The following is a 6,746-nucleotide window of genomic DNA, read 5'->3' as shown; positions in this document are numbered from 1 at the left end:
TGTGTTGCTTGTTCTCATGATAAGTTGATTACACCAGCTAATGTTGGGACTGAATCCCCAAAATTTTGAAAAATATAAAAGGTGAATGTGGGCCCCTTCACCTATAATGTGATGTCTTAAATAGATGCATCTATGAGACGGTCACATGTATGTTTATTGTCAACTGGCAGTTTGACATTTACGAAGTTGCTTGCTCAAAATGATTGAGTTGGAAGCACAATTTTCAGAATATGTAATCAAGACAATCATCTTGATAATGCTGGTTTATATCTAAGTTGGTTTGGCATTAGATGCCTCCATAATACAGCTAAACCATTGCTTATGAGAACAGAGTTTCAGATGTTAGTCTGAGATATGATATATTGCATACAACAACACTTGTATGCTTCAGATTAATAAATTTTGTTAAATTCTCCCCTCATATTTGGTTCAGGGTCAGGAACTAGATATTTCCATCTTTTAGCATTTGATGTGTGGTACATGATTAATGGATATACCATGATGCACACAGATGGATTTTCCCAAAGAAAATGGGAACATATGTCACTAAAATAAGGGGGAGAGAATAAGCAGCTAAGAAATATGTTGTGAATTATCATCAGTATGATCCTCAGATAAAGCATTTGCTGACCCAACTATTTCATATTTCATCTGCAAAATGCTCCTAATGTCCCTGAAGGACAGAGTCTACAACATGCATGGAGCATGGTAGATCAATCGGTTCCAAATATAATAATCCTTGAAAAAAAAGGAGGAGCAAATGATCATAATAAGAAGGCAAAGTGCTCTTGAAGAGCCGACGACATAACACTTCATCAAACCTTATGCGAGGTTCAGGTACCTGAAAATAATGAAGTGATGAGATCTCAGTAAGTTATGTCGAATTGCGAACCGATACGACATGATATCTTGTCGACAATATTTTGATACAATATAGCGCAATATTGTAAAAGATTGTGAGGATCTAAATTCTACGTCTATTAAAGCATGCTGACTTAGAAATTATTATCAAGTGAAATGACGCATCTTGGTAAGCATAAAGCTTATTTGACCTGCTGTCCAGACACCAGAAGATGTCATATCATTTAAATAGAAATAGATGTTTTCACATCCTATATGAATTACTTGACAAAATTTATATGAAAATTTCTGAAGGATTCAAAATGCCTGAAGCATATACAAATTCTTGGGAAACTTGTTTATAAATCCTTAAATGGATTAAATGAATCAAGGCTGATGTACTGAAATCGCCTTAATGAATATTTATTGACGAAGGGTACCAATAAGATCATGTTTACCCTTGTCTCTATATGATAATCAGAACCTTTCATATTATTATGCAAGTTGATGACTTGAATATTATTGGAGCTCTTGAAGAGTTTCCAAAAGCACTTGATTATATCTGCTGAAATGAGAAAATTGAAATGGTCCTGAAGTACCATATATTTGTGCAGTTGATGCATTTATATATCTTACTATAACTACAGGCATGATATAATTTACTCGAACATGGAGTTATTGAAATAGATCAACTGCATATTGCAAATGAAAGTCCTGACATGAATATATTTGTCCTAACCAATACTGTCAAGTGTTTTGGACATACAGGGCATTCATCTGATCGACATAAGAATTCAATCCAGATGTGTTATCTATTTCCATGAAGGATTATTGTCATGACAGTCAAATCATAGAAAGGCAACAACAGATTATGAAGCAAGTCATGATGTACTTGTCCTGATTGCAATAATATTATACGGCGATGATGCAACTCTATCTGAGAAAGGAAGGTGCAGATCATCAACCAGTTCGTCAAATGGTCATTTGACAGATCTGATAAAAGCTCTGCCAATCTCAAGATATGATAAGTTGGTATACAAGATTTGTTACATCATCGTCAAGAATTATGTGATGCTTTAATCAGGGGGAGCAAATACGCATTGTACTCTTTTTCCCTTGACCAAGGTTTTGTCCCATTTGGGTTTTCCTGGCAAGGTTTTTAATGAGGCAACTCTCAAAGCGTATTACTAGATATGTGTACTCTTTTTCCTTCATTAGGACTTTTTCCCACGGGGTTTTTTCCTAATAAGTTTTTAACGAGACACCTTATCTATTAATGGTTTAAAGCAATCCGGCCGCATGTGGTATAACCGCCTTAGTGAATATTTGTTAAAGGAAGGCTATACAAATGATGCAATATTCCCATGTGTTTTTATAAAGAAAGCAATATTGGAGTTTGTTGTACTTGCTGTATATGTTGACGACATAAACCTTATTGGAACTCCTGCAGAGCTCAAAAAGGCAATTGATTATTTAAAAAAGGCAATTGATTATTTAAAGAAGGAATTTGAGATGAAAGATCTTGGAAAGACAAAATTATGCCTTGGTTTGCAAATTGAACATTTGACAAATGGCATTTTTGTCCATCAATCTGCCTATACAGAGAAAGTGTTGAAACGATTTTATATGGATGAAGCACATCCATTAAGTACTCCGATGGTTGTTCGATCACTTGATGCGAATAAAGATCCGTTCCGACCTCAAGAAAAGAATGAGAAAATTCTTGATCCAGAAGTACCATATCTTAGTGCAATTGGTGCACTAATGTATCTTGCCAATACCACAAGGCCTGACATAGCATTTTCAGTTAATGTGTTAGTGAGACATAGTTGTGCTCCTACAAGGAGACACTGGAACAGAATTAAACACATATTGAGGTATCTAAAGGGGACTATCGATTTGGCTTATTTTATTCTAGCAATTGCAGTCCCGGTCTTGTTGGTTATGCCGATGCAGGGTATTTATCTAACCCACACAAAGCTAGATCTCAAACAGGCTATGTATTTATTTGTGGGGGCGCTGCCATATCTTGGCGATCTACAAAGCAGTCTATTGTGGCTACCTCATCAAATCATGCTGAGATAATAGCTATTCATGAAGCGAGCCGTGGAGTTGTGTGGTTGAGGTCAATGATACATCTCATTCGAGAAAAGTGTGGTTTGAAATGTGATAAAATACCCACAATCTTATATGAAGATAATGCAACATGCATTGCCCAATTGAAAGGAGGATTCATAAAAGGAGATAGGACAAAGCACATTTCACCAAAGTTGTTCTTCACACACGAGGTCCAAAAGAATGGTGATATCAACGTGCAACAGATTCGTTCAAGTGATAATATGGCTGATTTGTTCACCAAGTCTCTACCAACCACAACTTTCAAGAAGATGATGCACAAGATTGGAATGCGAAGACTCAAATATTTGGACTGAAGTTCTCATCAAGGGGAGTTAATACATGTTGTACTCTTTTTTCCATACAAGGTTTTGTCCCACTGGGTTTTTCTTGTAAGGTTTTTAATGAGGCAACCAAAAAGTATATTATTAGAAATATGTACTCTTTTTCCTTCACTAGAATTTTTCCCATTGGGTTTTTTTTTTCTAGTAAGGTTTTAACGAGGCATATTATCTATCAATGGACATCCAAGGGGGAGTGTTATAAAATATATATATATATATGAATGTCCATAGAGTCTAGATTTTCCACATGTCCTAAAAAGAATAGGTACATGTACATTTGGTGGCATGTATGAAATGAAGAAAATGAAGCAAAGTACATGTACATTTGGTGGCATGTATGAAATGAAGAAATGAAGCAACACAAGTTTGATTTTAACTCTTGGTGTTATCATTGATGACTTCATCAAGAGATTTACCATCTCTATAAATAGATGGTTAAGTTCTCAATTTGTAAGGGATATCAACAAAAAGTGAAATATAATCTCTCTCTCCTTTCTACAAAGTTATTAGTTTGCTTCTCTTGTTTATTTCCAATTATATAGTTTTATAACAAAGGGAATATACTCGTCCATTATGAACTGAACATCTACTAGTATAATAATTAAACCTCTTTCGTCATCATTAATAAACAAGTTAAAATTCGAGCCTCTATATATTTTAGGCTTTAAGTTTTATTCACCGGTAGTCTTAAAATTTCCTTATAATATCAATATTTTTGACCTACTATAGAAGATTCTTTTCCATTTTCTAATGTTACCAATTAATGTTTGCAAAAAGCATAACCTGCCGGCTGCAATTGTCTTAATTTTAGTAAAAAAGTTCCTTATACAGTCACACTTCTCTATAACGGCATTCGCATAAAACAGCATCTCTGTATAACAGCCAAGTCTTTTCGGAACCAATTTTTTATGTTATATTTTACTTCTCTATAACAACATTTTACCTATAACGGCAACAACTAAATTTATAATAGTAGTTATATGCAAATTAATCACTATAGAGAAGTAAAATATAACATAAAAAATTGGTTCCGAAAAAACTTAGTTTTTATAGAGAGGTGTTATACGCGAGTGACATTATAGAGAGTTCTGACTGTAGAAGTTTTATATTATATAGTTGATTTTGGTAGAAGTATAGTTAGCTGATTCATTGATTGCACTAGTTACGATCATTATTAGTACTGCTCACTTCTTTTGGGCACTCTTTCTGCATGATATGATTAGTATCCTAGTTCTGAGTCTAATCTATATAAATATATAAAAGCGAATTCTTATTTATCTTTTTTTTAAAATTTTTGCAATATTCCTTATTTTTCCGAATTTTCTGCTCTTGATTCACCAAAAAAAAAAAAAAAACTGCGTCTCTTGAATTTTTAAAAACATGAAACGCCACGTCTTTCTTCACTGTTCCTAATTGCCGCCTCTTCGGCTTCTTTCTCCCAACAAAGATTAAGTTTTGCTCTTTCTTCTTTAACCATTCATATCCATTGCTATCATTGCTGGAGCCATAGCCGAACAACATATCGTACACATAATTGTTGTAGAAACGAGGCAATACTCCGCTCCGCTCCTAATCGAGGTTTCCTGTTCTAAATTTCCTTTTTTTCTTCTCCCACTTTGCCGAAATTGAATACACTATCTTTGTCAGAACGTCATGTCGGATTCTTACTGGATGTGCTCCGGGGATCCCTCCCTCTGATCGCAACAAAATTACTTCGGACCAAATATGATACCTACGTCCACTTCCATTCTATTGATTAAGAAGTCAAGAGAAGGATGATATCAATGAAAGGATGGTGATAATCAAGATGGAAAGGAAGATGTTAAACTGGTTTTGGGAAATAGGATTATAAAACTGGAGGAGGAAGATGCTGCAGTTAATTTGGGAAAAAGTGAGAGGGAGCCTAAATTTTCAGTTCTTGAATCTATGAATATTGAAGAAGATGAGAATGCTTTGGTTTTCTATGCCATTCAAAAAGAGATGTCTATGGATAATTGTTCAACATGGAACATGCCCAAGAAGCATATAGATATCATCAAGTTCAAATTCTTGCAGCTAGGAAAAGGGAAGAAGAATACAAAGAACAGAAAGAGGAAAACTGAGATGTTCCACCAGGTACATACTACAAAACCTAGATAATCAATTCATCTTCAGAAGAAGTTCCCCAAATTCCAAATAATGAAACTGATGGAGAAGTGTCAATTGTGACTGAAATTCCTAATTTTGGATCAAGCCGATGAGGATCAATGTCATGAAGAACTTACTTCATACATACATGAAGAACTTACTTCACAGAAGTCTGCTCATTTCCATGAAGTTGAAATTCATGGTAAGTTCCAGCTTCCTTTCCTTACACTGTAAGATCAATTTTTTGTATTCTCTTCGCAGCTAGGATTCTGTTATTCTCTCTTTACTGATTACTGTTAAACTCTTTCCCTCAAGGTTTTATTGTTACAAAGTTACTACTCCTTTTTTTTTTTTTTTTTGTGTGTGTGTGTGTCATATTAGGTCCTAAAGAAGACCAAGAAATAGAAGTAGAATTGAAAACATTATCAGTTGATTTGATCCAAGTCATTTTGAGATCTGAATTGTGATATTCTCTTTGGCAGACATAACTTCTATAGATACCCACAACAAGCAATGCGCGGCCAATCCCACAAGTTCCTTTTTCAGATAACCTCACTTGATTTTTTGGCAAAATTTCACCTGGTTGCCCATTTGTCTCCTTATCCTTCGTATCTTTTGGGTGAATGTTATGTGATTTTTCTACAAGAAAACATAGTTATGTGATAAAAAAAAATCATTATTATCGTACCATTTATGGAAACCATGATGCACGTGCAATTTGCATAGACGTTGTGTAAAAGCCAGACCATTTATGCCATATTGTCAAACAAAAAAATTGGCGAAGTAACAGAGAATCATATCACAAGTCTTATCTTGTGTTTACACGTCATAAAATCTCACTCTCGACTATTTATACAGATAATTAGCGGTGGCAAATGGACGGGTCAGATTTGGACGAGTTGAAACGAGTGAGACAAAAATGGGTCGCAACAAAACCCACCTATATATAATGCGGGTAAAAAATAAGTTGGTTTGAAAAAGGGGTTGGGTAGAAAACTGTGTGAAACAAACATTCTTTTTTCGGAGAATAATGTCTCACCCAAATGAAACAATATTTTTCAATGTTAGTTGGTGATTAAAAATTGAAAATATTTTCCACGGTGTAATTGCAAGGAGAGAAATAATTTCTTACAAATATTGCAAAATAGGTATTTAACATGGTCTAGATAAAATTAGAATAATAATATTTAAAATATATACCTAGAATACTTATTGTTATAATCTAAATCCCTGTAGACTCCAACTTTCTGGGAACTTTATTCCCAAATATTTCTTTCTTGAAACTTCTACTTCCCAATTTTTTGGTAAGTATTAAATCAC

Source organism: Lycium barbarum, chromosome 10, assembly GCF_019175385.1.
Source record: "Lycium barbarum isolate Lr01 chromosome 10, ASM1917538v2, whole genome shotgun sequence".
NCBI lineage: Eukaryota > Viridiplantae > Streptophyta > Magnoliopsida > Solanales > Solanaceae > Lycium > Lycium barbarum.
Note: the sequence above shows the minus strand (reverse complement) of the source record.